This window comes from Danaus plexippus, chromosome 14 (genome assembly GCF_018135715.1).
Source record: "Danaus plexippus chromosome 14, MEX_DaPlex, whole genome shotgun sequence".
In the NCBI taxonomy this organism is placed as follows: domain Eukaryota; kingdom Metazoa; phylum Arthropoda; class Insecta; order Lepidoptera; family Nymphalidae; genus Danaus; species Danaus plexippus.
The window spans coordinates 1,761,925-1,780,583 of NC_083546.1; the positions used below are offsets into that span (position 1 = coordinate 1,761,925).

Here is an 18,659-nt window from a genome sequence, read left to right on the forward strand (position 1 = left end):
GGTGTCTCATGTGACAGGGGCACAACTTAGATGATGCGTTTGCCAATTAACTTGAACCAGCCCATGAAGCGCTGGTTTAGTTATTTTAACTTTAACCTAATCTTCAGGTTTTCTTTGAGTTTAACAACAATTTTTTCCCGGACGTTTGTAAAGCTGATTTTGGCCGAGATGAAAAATATTAACTTCGATGATCTCATCATTTCATAAATACCGTTTCTTAAACGTTAAACTAACAACAATTGATTTTCAGGTATTGGTGAAAATTATGCGACTTGCATAATTTAAATTTTTTTTTCTTCTACAATCTTAATTTTAAGCACTTTCCGTGAGCGTTCATACAAAATAGGAAAGTAACATGCTGTTGTGTAACTTTTTTATATTTTCGTTAATGTTAGATAGATCCCCTTAAACCTACACCTGGGTCGCAAGTCCCAGGTATCGTTAAGCTCCTCTCCCCGCAACGCGATGGACCCGACAACCACACGGCTTTCTTCCTTATTTTATGTATTCATACAGTTTTTGCACCTACCACGAGTTATTGAATTTAATATAAAGACAGACATTACTATGAATTTGATAACTCGTTTATCGTAGACTAATATGCCAGCACAACCGCAGGCAACAGGTAGTTATTTAAAAATAATGTTATAAATAAAAAAATTTAATAATATAGTCGCTTGATTACGACTTTAATTGTTTTTTCGATGACCGTTTCAACCTTTATTAACACCGTTTATAAATATTAAATGTAATTACAATTTAACAGTTACAATTTACATTTCATTAAAAAATAAAAAAAAACATATTTTGCAAATTGAAAAATGGAATAATTTTATCAAATTAGTGTATTGTCATCGGTCCTCGATAAATTTACAAAGTTTGAACGAAATCTGGCCGTTTAAAGTGGGTCAAAATCGCGCCCAAAGAAGTCGGTTACAAACATACATACATGTGAAGCTAATAAAAAGCTAATAAAATCACCCTATTATAAAGTAATTTTAATTCTAATGATGTTATAAGTCTATGTTTTTTTTGTTTAAATGTTAGATAATGTAGACAAAGAAATACTGATTACGAGAAAAGTATATTTAATCTTACATTATTATTTAGAGAGCATAGCTTTGATGGATTTATGAACGTGTCTTTCATTTTTACAAACAAATATATATATATATATATATATGTGTGTATTTTCAGTAGGTACGAATCAGTGAGTCAGTTAATTATATAGGGTGGCAACCAGAGGTTCCAGGAAAACTACGAAATCTACTTACGATATATTATAATAAAATTTACATATTAAAACTTATAACCTATACCTAAGACCATAGCTTGTGTGGTATCAGGAATCTTCTGGTTCACACGGCTTGGTGTTCGTTCCGCGGAGTCAGCGGCGTCACTCGTTATATGATATCTTATCCATACAACGATGTTGCCCCGGCGATGTTCATTTATTTTATAATATGTAGCGCTCACGTAACATTTTTTTAAACAAATACAATAAAACGGTTATTACAGTAAACTTTTGTATAAAAACTATATTATATATAAGTGATGTGTATTGCATTACATTTATAATTTTAGTAAAGTATTAAAAAAAATATCTAAATTCTTAAAAACTAAAAAAATATAAAATTTTTCACATCACCGTTTACTGGCAATGAATAAAATGATTTCTTTTATTAAATAAAACAATATTCGCAAATTTTATTCATTTTCCTAATGGGTACTACAGAAAAAAATTGTGAATTTCTATGTCTAAGAGATGTTGGAGGAATATTAGCTTTATTAGTAATAGTAAATAATATATTTTCATATGTATCTGCCCTAGTTATACGTAATTTTTTTTTACTTTACTTTACTTTACTTTGTTCTTTCAAAGACAAAAATATTTACTACCTGATCCATACATGAAGTACTGTTTACTTTTAATATCATATCATATCAGCTTTGTTCAATTTTAATTATTTGAAAATATTAAATATATAGAAGATAACATTTTCTGTCTTCAGTGAAAGCATTGCTTGAATTAGAAATTGAGAAAATTTGTCGAAAGAAGAGTTTTACATGGTAGAATACGGTTATGATTAATTTAAATTAACTTTTATTAAGGTGTGGTCTGTTGAGGAAGACGGCCTTAAAACTGAGGACTCGGAATATTCAAAATGACAGCAGCAAGCAACACAATGAACCAGCGTTAAATTCAATTTTGAACTCATCAATGGCACTTAGAACATACTCGATTTAAGGGCTCTATATCAGCATAACTACCAATGCCTAATTTGAAGTAATATATATATGATTTCTATACTGTTAGGACAAATATTTTTCTATCAAAACAACAGTCATTGTGACAGAGCGATATAACTTTGGTGTAGAAATATTATCTTTCTAACCACTTTTTATTGCTAACTCATACCAAAATACTTATTTATGATCTTATAAGGATATTTAGTACACAATCATTGTCATCATCAGAACCTGGTGCGTGTCCTGTCTTGATAACACGTGAAATTTATTTTACACAGTCATATCCGAGGAAATACAAAGCCGGGTTCAGCTACATGGCTATGTTTTATTTTGTTATAAAATATAAAGAATAACAAAGGTACAATAAATGTGTTAAACTGTTTCATAATTAATGCCTAAATAATAAAACGAAATAAAAAAATCGGGCGATCACTCGAGCATTTCTGTCACAGACGTAGCTGTATGAATCACATGACGCTGATGACTTTCCTCTTTTAATGTAATAGGTTAAAATAATGTTCGTTATTAAATAATTTGCAGATGTGTTGGAATATACGAGTACCTGTATGTATTTTAGTATAATATGGGGGAGTAAAATAATATTGTGGAATTGTGGTACCATTGCCTAATTAACTGTTAGTGATGCTTCATTAAACCACATAATTTGTGTTATATAAATATATATACAGGCATTTATAGTGCTAGACTAACACGCATACTAAAACGTGAGCAAAGCAAGGAATGTAATGTAGTATAAAATATAATAATTCCATAATATTTTTGTTTTGACGACGAATATTTTTAGATCCTCTTAGAGCAGAAGTTTTAGAATATTTATTGGAATCGTTACGAAGTTTGCATCAATTCGATCTAGACGACAGTAAATCATGAACCAAATGCTACAACTTTGTTCTGATAAATTGTTCTCTAGGAACTGTACAATATTAATGAGACAAATGATACCTTCGTTTTGGTGTAGAAAATTTATATACTTCACAAAATTGAACCTTATATTTTGTAACTCAGGGTTCATATCCCAATGAAGATGTTTATCGTATAATCTTTGTCATATCCCACCGTAAAGAATTTACAACGTTTCTAATTTTATGTCTGAAATGATAAAGTACGTTGAATTATCTTAAACATAGGGGATTAGCGGAAAAAGGTCCGAATATATTTCATATTTAATACTTTGTTTATTTCTTGAGAAAATTTCGTGTAGTTATCTTTCAAGCATTAATTTTAAATAATCTTAAAGTCACGTATATCTTTATAGAGCGTCCATACTCAGGAATTTCATAAATAAGGCCGTCTATATAAATCAGACATTTTCATATTTGAATATTTATGTCTTGCTACACACAATTTGCAAATTGATTATAGTATTTTTAAGAAGAACTTAATATGAAATAAATGTTTTGTTTATAAAATACGTATCACTGAGTATATTTAAAGAGTTTTTCTTTATATAAAATAACAATTTTTTCATCATTAAAAACAAAAGAGAAAAGCTTGTCGCAAAATTCATAGAGGCCTTTACAGAGACTAATAAAAAATTCTTTGTTTTCATTGGCAAACGTTCAAACGCTGACGGCTACAGTTTCCGAATCTATTTCGGTTCGTAGTATTATGTTATCTTAAACAGTATGGTTATGTAACTTACAATGTGTGGTTTAAATTATCAATTATCAGTAACGCAGGGACGAGATGTGTGTTAGTATAGATTTATTAGAGATTTAATTGCTTTTTATATTATTTTATATTGTCAGAAACAATTAAACACAATTAATGTTACACTAGTGTAAAATTAAGTGAAAATAATTTAATTTATTCTTACAATAACAGTAAAAATGTAGCCCAGATAAAAATTGTAGATGATTAAATTACGGAAACTTCTAAAGTAAAGCAATGACAAACCTTTATCTTCTTCAGTACAAGTCGGATTGGTGGACCTTTTAACACTATATTTCTAGTTGTACTTAAGGATTCTAAAAAAACTTAATCTATTTGAACTTTATTTTGACTAAGCTCTTAAGGACTCTTTCAAAAAATTTACATGAGACAGTCTGACTTTTATTATTATTATAATTGCGAAAATTATTTTAATAAACATATTATGGGTATGCTGAGGCATGGAGTGAGGAAGATTTTTGGATATATATTTTTCTACATTGCTATTGTCTATTATTAATTTATTATTTATTTTATGATTTATATCAACAGGAAATCCTTTATACGGTATTATTTTCTTGACAAAGTTAAGTCTGTACAAAAGGCATGCCATAATCTTATCATTAGAAAAATAAAAAAAAACAACTTTAGTATGTGAAGTTAATTTAGTCCCAAAATCTTTGTGTTCCTCAGAATAAGAGTGGAAGCAGACATACAGCAGATTGTAGCAACTTAATACAACAAATTTGTACCATTAGATATTATCATCTTCAGCCTATCGGAGCCCACTGTTTAGTAAAGGCCTCCCTCACATGGACAAGGTAAGAGCACTAATCACCAAACTTGCTCAAGGCAGATTGGCGATTTCAAACTAATAATTTGAAATTGTAAGTCCAGGTTTCCACGCGATGTTTTCTTTCACCATGTATCAGTGGTTTCTAAATAATCTTGGAAAGTACTTATAACTAAAAAAAACATATTGGTACTTGCCGGTTTTCGAATCTGCACCCTCATCCACGAAACGCAAACATTTAGCCTCCAGGCTACCAAGACTTACATATTATAATGGTCTCGTTTTTAGCGATAAAGGTATGAAGTCCGTAAACTTATTGTTTATTGATTTTAATTTGTCAAAAAATTCTTCAAGATAAAACAACATTAAAGGTTATCAGACCTAGTTCCCTGTACACATTACATTCTCTTTGTATTTCTATTAATTCAAATAACTATTAATATTAAAATGAATATTTTTATGCTTAAATTATATATTAATTGTATTAGAAAATAAATTAAAATTCAATGTTTCCTAGTTGTGAAAAGTTGGACAACTGTAGCTAAATATTTTATTTAGAATTAGTCAATTAAAAAATATGTTTTTTTTTCTGAAATATTTAGATATTAATGATTAAGTAAATTATTCAGAAGATTAAATATTTGACTGTACAGTCAAAAATATATAACAACGTATATAGGATTTTGAGAAAATATTTCCATATACGAAATCATAGAGCACTTGTATTCAAATCTAGATTCGGTCCTTACTAAAAGAAAGGTAAAAGTGGCTCGTTAAAATTCGTTTAAATTGCAGAAAGATTGTCTTTATACATTCCAAGCACCTGTCCCCGGGCATGACCTATTTCTCGCGACCGAATTCCGCTAGGCACGTAGATATGACGAACCAGTGTTACCGCTACGGCAACTTGTAAACTGTTTTCTGATACTGGCAATAAAATTTTCATTTGTATGACTTCAGTTTGTACAAATCAAATTTATATAATCAATGAAATTTGATACCGTTTCGTCCTAATTGAGTTCAATCGAATGTCATTATGTGAGAAAATAGGTATAAATTGACTTATATTCTTCGGATACAGAGTTGGACGTGTGGTCGAGTTTCTGATAAATACCTATTCATTCGTATTCCACACAAATTCGCTGGGGTAGGGGCGTCCCACCCTCTGACGTCATAGCAAGTTCAAGGTCACCGGGCTTCGTCGTTTTTGTACGCTAAACGGCCAAGATTTTAGCTGCAATAACATTTAATGCCCCGAATATCTTTATGGCGGGTTGCTTAAAATTTATACGGGGCATTAAATTTATATTTTTAATACAGCCTCATTTTGACCGGATAGGTGAAACATCTTTAAGTTATCATTGGTATTAAGCCTTTAGCCTTACGTACACAACCACGTACGTTGAAGTGGGATGGATCGCTGTGGTTGATGACGTCATTGTTTGAAATCTGAATTCTGTGTGACTAGTAATAATGACATAACAATGGCTGTATTATATATGAACATAGTGTAACTAACTTGTCATATGGACATATTCAGTGTCATATAGAAATATTCAGTCAGTAATAGCCACTGATACACAGGCTTCGTACTTATTGATTTATATGACAATTATTATTACACTATAATAATGAATTAACTATTTAATTCATCAAATTAATACTATAGGGACACTAGGAATTCTTAAAATAAATGATTTATTCATCTATTAAAGTCTATTTTTATATGATAATTAATTGTCTCAATTAAGTCTAGACTAATTAGATAATTGCCTGTCTATCTGCAGTATGGATTAACAATTAATGGTTAGGGGAGAATTTCTTTATAGCTGCAAACTCAAATTAATATCCGTTCTGTTAATAAGCTTAGAATTTATTGGAGTGTTATTATAAAGGGAAAATATTTCTTTGACATCAATAGATTAATATATTTAAATAATATTAATATTTTCGGATTTACTACGGGTCTTAAATTATACGCTAGCTACGTACTAACCGCGTAAAAAATAACCGAAACGTCGGGAGTATGTAGTTTTAAAATAATTGTAAACTCGTAGTATATCGGAAAATATTAGGTTTATTTAAATAAATACTCGCGGAAGTCTTCGATCTCATTCGATTAATATATTTCTATTATGCCAACGGATTTAACATTTGTTTCCCAATTACGTATACAGTTCCAATGCTATCATTGTTTATGAAACAAATGTGTAAGTTTGGCGATGAAGCTGTAACCTAATGGAACAAACGAATCATTCGCATTTGCAATGTAAATAATAGTTGATATAAAATACTCATTAAATTGTTATGTATTTGAACGATATCTAATACGACATAACTGTTACGTGTATTTGTTCCTCTGCCTGAGAGGGATGATTGATTTCATCGTCTCATTTACATGTGCATAAGAAATTTATGTTCAATAAAAACACTCAATTAATTTATACGTCTAAAAATTTACATGAGTCTAGACGAAGTGTCTTTAAATTATGTTTCGTAAGTCCGAACATTGAAATCGATGTCTATTATATGTTAAAAAAACAATTAATCGTAAATTAAATGTGCTTTAAATATAAGGTTACAAACAAACCGCAATAAGGCTCAGTTACTCTCAAAGCAAAATATGTTACAAAAAATATACTATGTCCTTGATTGTATAATGAAATTATAAGTTTGAAGGATAAAATCGATTTCGTTAACACTAAGCTGTATCGATCGGCAATCACCTTGACTGATAGTGACTTATAAATGGCTCGTGATGTAAGCGGGTTAAAAGAATAGCGTTTTAGAAATTCGGCCCAACTTTTTTATTCTATGTTGTGACAAATAAAATATTTCTTTGACCTCAAAGTACTACATTGATTTTTATATGGGATTGAATAAATGTTACTTTTGAAACACCATCGTGTTTTATGGGGCGTTAAATTTCTTTGTTTTTTTGTTAATAGCTATGTTGCAATAAATATAGTACATACATATTAATGAAGCAATCTTTTTTATCTGTGATTTATCTGAATTTAAAATGGATCGATTTTTAATTATATTTTCATTATTTATTTCGCAATGTCAACTCAACATCAAAGGTAATACCTCTGTGATATTCAGTGGAGTATGAAAAGTCGATTACTTAAACTGAATTTGATTCATCTTTTGTCAAATTAAAGAATTCAGAAAGAGGATTTATATTCAAGGGTTTATACGAGGAAGGTTTTAACAGATTTTATTAAAGAAATAAAGAAACTCAAAGTTTAAAATCTTGATTCTACCCGATGTAAATATTAAAGATGAAATTGTGAACCTTAAAAAATATGATAATTCATAAGGGAGGTGATTAAAGCAGCACTTTGTTAAGAAATCCAGTAAGGCTTAAGGAGCTTTTCTTAGCCTTTGTATAGAAAAATTATGTCATAATATGTATTGAAGCTATGAATCAAAAATTAAAAGTGTTATCTGTGATCGCTTTGAATTAAATATTATTGTAAAGCTAATTGATGTTTATTTGAAGGTAATTATTGATTCGTAATAGTATATTAGCGTTAGGTAATGTCTATATTGTTATTATTTTGTTCCTGTTTATATGTATATATCGTTTTATAACATTTTGCGTGAAATTGGATATAGATATTTATTTATGTTATGACAAGGAACGAAAAAAATTTAAGAGAAGGCATATTATTAAAAAACATTATGAGATGAAAGTAACGAAATTCATTTCATAGAAACAAATTAAAAAACTATGTATATTTTCAAACCGCTTTGATAGACAACATATTAACACCAGGATAATTGTTCAAGGATGACGGTGTATTAAATAAATTTGTTTAAATAATTAATTGTAAAAGAAATTTTAATATCCTCCAAAATACAATTAAATACAATAAAATTACGAACATCGTATCAAAAAAAAGAAGATTTTTAGTATCAAATAAGATTTTGCTTTGCCCGAAACGCATCACTAAAATTATATAAGGCTTACAATTTGATTGACAAAGTATGTAATACTTTTTATCATTCGTCCGTTTTGCAATTCGTTCATTCAGTTCAGAAATGTTTTTACTATGAACGAATCTTTTCTCTTTACCACCAATTTTCAAATGAATTTGGTTGTAAAGAAGATATAAAGCTATTACGACAGAAATCTCAAACTATAAGATCGAGAACGACATTATCGCTATTATTATATAGAAAGTGTATATAAATGCTATGCGCTTAATTAAATTTTATTTCAAAATTAACACTGCACGTAATTCACCCTCACTAAATGTGTACGCCTACGTGTATTACGTCACTACAAACCAATAAATGTCTACTGGATACGGCATTAAATGTAACAAAAAGGAAAACTTAATGATTCGGAATGCAGTGAAATTTAAACAGAAGGTTATATTTAAGAAGATTGTTTAATACGTTTGTTTACATTATGTGTCATTGTTTTAAGATTACATCAAGGAATTACATAGTTTTCAGCATGTATTTCACCAGCTTTAATTCTTCGTAACAAACGTCCTTTGAAGGTCAAAGAAACGGTATCGTGCGTAGGAATTTGGAAGGTAAATGAAAAGATACAAGTTCAGTTCATTCGGAAATGACCTTTATTTTCATAGTAATAAAGGCGTTATATGTTAAAAATACCTAGCAGTTAATAATTTTGTGTACATACAAACGGGAAAGGGAAATGTGAGGGGAAATGAAGAGTTTGGATAAAATATAAATCCTTTATAATACTAAGCATTTGTTTTGGAAAGTAAGTATATATATATATATATATAATTTTAAACCTGTTGGAATGTTTGTATATGATAAGGTGGCTAAAATGTTTGTCTCCAGGCTATTGGTTGTCAAAATATTATTTAATAGCGTAGTAACAAAGCTGAATTTAAAATTCACATTCACATCGATAATCTCTCTAAAAGGACAAGAAATTAATAAATAAACCCGAATCAATTTGAGACTCGCAATGAGACTTATTTTTTTCCAGATATTTCTCATTATTTAAACTCTTATACTAACAGAACCCTCGAGCAACTAATGTTATAAAGATCTACACGCTGTATAAAAGGCGGATAGCGGAATGAATACCGTGACGTGTCTCTGGGGAAATTTTATTCTCTTCAAACACACCTACAAAAGATACCACCAAATAAATCGTTTTTGTAACTTTATAACGACCTAAAAATTAATTCATCTTTGAAGGAACGAGATAGCGTCGAGAACTGATAGTATCAGTATTAAAAAAAACACAGTAAGTACATAGGTTCAACTTTCAAGATGAATTCTAAACATAGTTCTAGTCCATTAAAACTCAAACAATTAATTCTTTTTCAATCGAGTTTCAGCAAATTATTTGAAAATTAGTTCGGCGGATTCGAGGGGTTAGCTTCGTTATTCAAATTTCCGTCGACAATTGATTACCGAGTTAAGAATAGTAAGGAACTTCAATCTTTTTAAATCTAAAGTCAGAGGCAAAAGAAATATAAAGAATTTGATCTCTTTAGATTGAAATCATTATAATATAATTTCCTATGACATTTAAAATATTTTAGTACAAAAAAGATTTATTAATCAGGAACATTAATTTTAATCAAATTTTAAGATAAATGATGCGAATATAATCTGGTTATAATTAAAAATCATAGCCGTTTAGGACTTTGATCTTAACATCGGTACGTTAATTTTAACGATCGCCTTGGCTCTGTTGCTATAACAAGACCTTTGGAATTGTAACCAAAAACACATGTTACATGTTTTATATGCTTATAAAATAGGAAGAAAGTCCATTTATATTGGAGATCTCTGAATTCATATTAAGTAAAAAATATATCTTTGTTAGAAATATTTACTTTCTTATGTGATTAAACAAATTAACACCAAAAAGAAATGTATCACTAAAAGCCTTAAAAGATGAAAAGTCCTTCGCTAGTCACTCAAGAAAGCATCTGCAATAAATGCAATATGCATATATTAACAACATTTTGAAGTCGATAAAGTTATTTGAAACAATTATGAATAAGATGTAGATATTTTGTTTAAAGCTATTCCAATGATATTTTGTTACGATCGTTTTTAAACCGCAGTACCTCATTAACCTATTAACATAAATTATACTTCTCAATAGAATATAAATACATCAGTTAGAAATTCTTTTCTATACGTACCCAAGGAAATGGATGATTATCTCATAGTGACATACAATTACAAAATAAATAGATCACCCTGTATATGTGAATGAAACCTACATTGCCAACTTATATGTGAGAGTTAATTAATAAAAGTATTGTAGACGGTAAAAGAGATAATAATACCAAAATAGTAAAATTACGACAGTCAATATAAAAAACATGATGTATCTGAAATGTGTACGTTACGTCAAAATATATATCTCCATGATGAAATGTCGCCATCTTGTTCTGCTTTCCTAGTTTTGACACTGACAGTTATTCAATTGACTTTTCATGTTAATTTAAAATTTTAATTGCAATAAAAAATAAAGGTCCTTTGTGAGAATGTTTTTTTTAAATCATTCTAATACTTTCATTTGATAATCATATTCTGTATATTCATGGGGCATTAGAATATTTTGTACGCCATCATACAGCGCCGAGTTGGTTCTAAGATGACGTCACCGTCCGACTTACCAAACCTAACCAAGTAAATCTTACATAGAATTTCAGCTTTATATGTTAAAAATCCCTTAAAAATTACTAAAAACTAATTACTAAGATGTTTGGATTATTATTTATATATAATTATGTAGTGTCTTCTTTTAAAAAATAATTAAATAAAAACCTTTATTCCATTCTACAAACTCCTTCGTGTTTTCTCCACACAGTATTCGAGATTATAATACTCCCAACAAATAAAAACGTTGGTTTTAGCAAAATATTCCACGATTCCAGTGCGTATGAAGCCATAGATATAAAATAATATTTTAAAAATATTACCTGCGGATATTAGTTACAAGATTCCCACTACATAAACATAGTTATCTTTATACGTGTATTGTGTATACATTGCAAGCAACAAGAGAACGGCAACAAAATTCATTTTTTCATTAATTTCATTCATTCAACAAATTTGTCAAACGGTTTTTGAACGACCCTAAATGTATAATGTATTTTGACGTTAGTAAACAAAAAATAGCTAGACTTTAAACTGGTAGAGATTTAGTTTTACAAAAGCATTGTATTCATTTGAGGAAGATTTTTGAAGTCTTTTATATTTCTAAATGATTAGTAATTAATATCTTGGGTTAAGCCTTTTTGTATTACACTTTTTGATTTTAATTGAAATTACTGTTTGAATAGAAGATTATTTATAAAATAAAATAAAATAATATATATATCGAGTCTATCAGCTTCAACGACGGATGCAACATAGAAATAACTTAAGGCTGTCATCAATTATTATAACAACTTATTGGTCGTCGTTACTATTGTTAAAAGTAAAACGAAATCAAAGACTGTTTAAAAGGAGAATAGAACTATGTTTGAATTCTGGTATAAATATGACGTCTGGACGCACGACGGCGGACTGCAGAGTTCAGCGGGTGCGGATCATAAAGAATGTGATTATGAAGAACCTTCGAGAAATACAAGAACATTTAGAAGAATTGAAGTTTCATTTTAAAATATCTGGAACGTACTGAAACAAGTGACATTAGTGACGTCGGCGAGGCTGGCGTCTCTCTTTAAAATAATGAATTTGTAATAAATCTGATATATATATACATATATATATATATATATATATACAATCAGTACAACATGTGATCATTTAATTGTTTCATGATGATATAATTGTAATTATTTTTACATAATAAAATAGTGACGACAACGACAAAGTTTCGAACTATGTTGAATACGTATACATAGCCACAGAGCCTTAGTATGAGTTATAAAATTAATTACAACTATTTTAATTTTCATAATTTAAGTAGTTTAGCAAAAACTAGTGCGAGAAAAATTATGACATTTTACGATAACTATAATAACGATACGATAACGATTCTGTTAAGCAGGAGAGTGAAAAAATTATAAGTGCGTGATTATATGGTCTAAATTTAATTTTTATGGCATTATTTGTATATTTACAATGATATCATATTACTTAAAACGAAACAAAAGTATCGAAAAGACTTTAAAAGTTTGCGGAAATTGTAGGTCATATGCTATATGTTTTTCAATAGTTGAGTATCTATTTCGTTTACGTTGAAAATGATTGTAATTTGAATACTCGTCCTAGGGATGTAGCACTTAAATGAATTAAGTTAGAGCGAGTTCTAGTTAAATGTATTGCCGGCTTTCCTAACTTTAACATTAAAAGCTACGTTTAGTTTGTAATAGTTAACAAGTACACAGTAAAGCGTTGATGTAGTTGTGCGTTTGTTTGAAAATGAACATTTATTAGGAAATATTTTTCTTCATGTAAACTTATGAAATAAAACATTTCATATGTTATACTAATTTTTGTCGGCGACTTCGTTCAAAACAACTTCAGTATTAGTAATTTCTAGCTGACACTTTTACAGGTAGTAAACAGGCAAAATTTTTATTTTGATAAAGTTTAAGTTTGTTTTATTCAGAATCTTGTGCGTGCGTGCGTGCGTGTGCGTGCGTGTGTGTGTGTGCGTGTGTGTGTGTGTGTGTCTTTGGTTTTATGAGTTATAAGTAAAAAGTCAACAGTACTTTGGATAATCATTTAAGACGACGATCTCAACCTGCCTTCGTCGCTCTCATAATAGATTTATATTTTATATTTATGGAAACATCACAATACATTTATTTAATTTGGTAATCAAAACTATTAATTTTACAAGTGCCATTATTGGAAAATATAATTTTGGTATATATTGAAACTTTTTATGTATGTGATATTTTAAACGAATGATTTCTATATTTATTTGGACTATATTAAAATTATATCAGTGAGTTATTTTGTGTTTGAATTATTCAATCATGGCTGGTGTGTAATCATTTTGAGAACATCCCACAAGCCAGAGAACCGCAAACAATATTTGACTTTAATCTTGTCATAGCTAGTTTGGTTTTAATGCTGCATTATCATTTAAAACATCTAATCTCAATTATATGAATTAGTAAGCACTCTGACAGTCTTATATAGCGAATAGAAATATGACCTATTTTAAAATATATATTCTTTTATAAACAGTAAATGAATAAATATTTTGTTGTATAAAGGCGGGAATCTAACGCGGGTTTTATATATTTATGGGTGGAAATTTACCGTGGTGATGTTCTGTGCCTGTAAACCATCGATCGTTGAGTTTCCTAATGGCTCCAGCGACTGTGGGGTCTGTCAAGACACAAAGCAACAAATCAATGAAACTTCTTACTTTATCATATCACTAATGTGGGTATTCATGAGATGATAAATTTGATAATTTTTGTATATTTTCGTATTTTTATTTTAAGTTATAACATAGATATCAGGAACGATTGGAATCGATACTGTTTTATTGTGTCGTGAAAGAGTTAGAGGTTACAAAGACTTAACTACTTCTCCTGCCTGTTTATCTAAGTATACAATTAGTACACTACGCGCACACACGCAAACACACACACACATACACACACATATTTTCTTTCGATCATTATACTATCTATTAAAAATTACACTAATATAAAAAGTGTTTCTATAAGAACCTTTCCACGTCATTAATTTTCAAAAGTCATGAGTTTAACTTCATTAATTAAATTAACCTGTTCGTTTCGATCACTCGATATACAAGTAAATAAACTGACATTCATTATAATTCCAATTTAAATGATACTCAACAGTTATAAGTGTCGGGTCGACCCAGTTTGTGACATCATAAAATATTCCATTGTGTTAATGGGTTTGAAGTTTCTTGCGATGATTTTCTTTGAAGAATTTTCACAACATTCGTGATTCATCTGTGATTTGGATAAAGATTGTTGCTTGTATTTCAATTATTTTATCATATATAAGCATTTTTAGCACGTAATAACATTTAGTTAATTACCGGTATTGAAATAAAAGTAAGTAAGTATAATTTTTGGCAACCCTTGTTTTGTTTATTATACGTAACTTAATTTCCTTTTCTACGCTAATGCTTATATATAAAAAGCAAATTATTATAATTAAAAAAAATAGTTCTTTTAAATTTAAAAAAAAATTAATAAAAACCAAATTAAAAATATCTATTATTTAAGTAAAATATATAAAGATTAATTAGTGCGCTTTAACTAACAGAAACATTGTACATAAATCAATTTTGACGTAATGATTTCGAGCTGCGAGTTATTTATCTTAACCTCGTGATTTATTACATAAGTTGCTCTACTTGTATGTATAGTCCACGTCACGAGACTATAACACAATACAGCTGTTATGTTGTCACGATGCGGGGACTATATGGAATTCGGGGATAAATTATAGCCCGTGTCTTATTTTGATGTATAAACTACATTGCTGTAAAGTTTCATCAATGCCCGTTTAGCGGTTTTTGCGTGAAAGAGCAACAAACACCCATTCATTCGGACACAGACATGGCTAAGTTTAGAAAATTTCAGAATATTCAATTGCAATTATATGATGGATTGTTATTGCTATTTCTGTGGATCTTTAATATTCACTGAACATTTTATTTAATAAAATATCTTTGGCTCCTGGACACATCTTACCTGTCTTTTGTTTTTTTTATAACTTTTGATCTTCATTAATTACATTTGCTTTTGAAAGGAATATATTCTTTGTAGTCCTAACAAATAAATTTGACATTTTACTTTTATGTTAGTATCAGATATAAACAAATAAAATAAAATGAACAACAGTGTAAGATAGTGAATAGGTTTTACGAGAAAAGTGGGATTGTCTAGCGTTACCATTTTATTGTGAACCTAAAAGTATTATTGTGCTTTAAAATTAACACACATTTCAGAATTCTCTTATAAAATTTGAGGATCAAAGTAAACTGGCGATAATTAAAGACAACATGCCTCTGTTACAAAATTCCTTTACGATCTTTTCTTCAAAGGTTTTCTTTGTTCAGATCGTTACTTAACGTAAATTGAAATATGTCAGTATAACGAGATACAATATAGTTTAATTCTTCCTTTAACGTAACATGAAATTTCAAATAGACTGTTTTATATATAAAATAATATAGGGCCTATGATAGACAATATCTGGTGTTGCTACATTATAAAACAAATATACATTATAATTGATTTGAGTTGACGTTCGAAAGTTGTTGTATATTTTTATGACATGACCTATTTATCTTGGATGGAGCTTTCTTCATTGTCTTCAAAGAAACTGGAAGAGACGTCGTGAGATAGAAAATTATCTATTACTAAATGCAACGAAGCCGAGCAATTTTTAGGTCAGTTTTAATATTATTTTCTCATATAATATAATAATTTTTGATTAAATATAGATGTAATATTAAAATCCTATGAAAAAAAAAAAACAAAACGATTGGTTCGGTGTTAATCAGTGTTGTGAAATAATAAATTTTTAAATAAATACGTTTATATAATGCAATGCACACACCCTGTATACACAATGAATCGATCTGGATTTCCAGTTATTTGTAAAACTGATGGATGACGTCATGCAATAATATTAGCTATTGAATTAATAGCTGTCAATTCAATTTGTTTGTTTTATAGCTTGCAATAAAACTGGCTTGACTTGTTATTTAAATAAATTTGAATTATCTATTGTATTAAGGGAAAGCCAGAATAATATTTTATTCAATTGATTATGAGTTTTTTTGTTTAATATGTAATCATTATTTAATAGTTATAATATAAACGTATCTTAGACGTCAGATGCATCACACCTGTTTTTATAGTAATTAAAAAGATCTATCGCGAGACAGCGACCCGTTTGACCCATTTTCGTACCCGTGCCGTTCGGGTCAATACATTCCACTGCTGTTCGAAATGAGAACCTTATTGTGTCCACATAGGGTTTAATTTCGTATAACCGAGCTGTTATTTAAATAGATTCGTGAGACATTTCGCTATGCAAGTTGGCGAACTCATACACGTGGCGGCTTTTTTTTCCATTACACACGATATATATTACACCGAGCCACTTGCGGTAATAAAATACAGTTTACAATTTATATTTCAAACGACTTAAGCTGTAGGTGAAATTTTATCATCGTTATCTGTTAGGAGATAGGTTCTTATAAATAAAAAAATTGTATCGTTAGGTAAATTTATAAGAATTATGCTTCAGAACTAAGATAAAATAAAAAAAATAATTTTAATATGAAATTCAGTATGTAAAGGCTTTTATCAAATTTACTTCAATTTTGTAACCTTTTCAACAATAATGTAGGAGTGAATTATATATTTAAATAATGCTGCTATAAACATTATTTTTATTAATAATCAATATTGGCCAAAAATAATTGTCCACTGTCCAATTTACATTTATTTAAGTGTTTCCTACAACTGACGTGACATAAAACAAACACGCCCACTTTGAATGCGGGAAGACTGTTTTATCCAACACTACTTTCGAGGCTTTAGCATCGGAACTTTTTGTGTATTGAAGCCTTTTTAAAATTGAGTAAAATTGGAATGTTTAGTTTATTGATTTGTTAAAGATCATAATCGATAATTCAAAAGATATTGTTGAGTCGATCCCAGTGCAGCTGCACAGGGAGACCTCATTCGATCTCTTTGTTTATAGACAATGGCAGAGGGAAGCGCCCAAGAATTATCTGCTCTAAGGAATATAAAATATATTTCCCACTTCTTTTCTAACTAAAAAATCTATGGTGAATAAATTCAAGAAGAACTGGTTTCATGATAAATGTTAAAATCTTTTTTAGTCACGAAATCGTCATTACAAAATGATCGTTAGAATTGGGTAATGTTCACTACAGATAATTCTCAATTTTAATTAAAATAAATAAATGAGAATATCTCTATAATGGTTTATTGATTGTATTGCATTAATAGTCGATAATAATTGCAGCCATACAAATTGTATGTCACAGTTAACTAAGGGCATTTTTAATACAATATATTAAATCGTATACATATGTTGTTTTGGTACGGTAACGTTAATAGACAATAAATCTCTTTATTTCTTAAACTTCTTAGTGTAATACTTCATTACTTTCAAAATATTTAATTTATTTATGTAATAAAAATAATATTTTGCAGATTGAATACGCGAATTTTATTATATTAAAACCTACGTAACCCCGACGTGATCACGGACAAACGAGATGTAAATGTCTGCCAGTTGGTCCTGTTATTAATCATGAACTGCTATCGATTTTTTAATTTTTGCGTACCGCTCTGGATGCCGGCAGATTGCGCCTAGTGTCATGAGGTCCTGCGGTGTGGTCACAGACGTGTGACTCAGACTATAAATTTTAAAATCTATCTATTTATATAATTGCCTATTTGTCATATAAAAATATGTGCAAATTATCTTTTAATTCATAACATAATTGCAATGAAGTGTATTCTGTTATATTTAATGTACTTTAGGTATTGAGAAAATATTCGCATACAAATGTCCAAATACCTCTTATGAATGTCATCGAATGGTTCTGAATTGGAACAACGATTTTATCCTCCTTTTAGTTTGGGTAAATTGCATTTGTACAAAGGTTCTTATTCTAATAGATATAAGAAATGTTTTAGCATACCTAGCATTAGAATAGTGCAAAAAAAGATTTTTTACCGGTTCTGTTATGTTTAATAACAAAGTATGTTATTGTAGAACAATTTTAACAATAAATTTATAGTAAAATTCGCTCATTATTGTTACCTTAAAAACAATAATAATAACACACTGGAAGTAGGTTTCTCTTTTGTTAGGTTACAATTTAATTACGCCGAAATCAACGCCTTATATGTTAATGTATATAAACATATCATTTTAGTTGGCTACACCTTCAACACGATGCGCATCCGGTTGTTTTGTCTGC

The 18,659-nt window shown here is 29.2% G+C and overlaps 1 protein-coding gene across 3 annotated transcripts in view; it reads left to right on the forward strand.

Annotated features, from left to right (window-relative positions):
- The window catches only part of LOC116769699 (catalase-like), a 75,456-nt gene that overhangs the window by 44,871 nt on the left and 11,926 nt on the right, over nucleotides 1-18,659 (forward strand). The gene's annotated exons all lie outside the window — the stretch shown is intronic.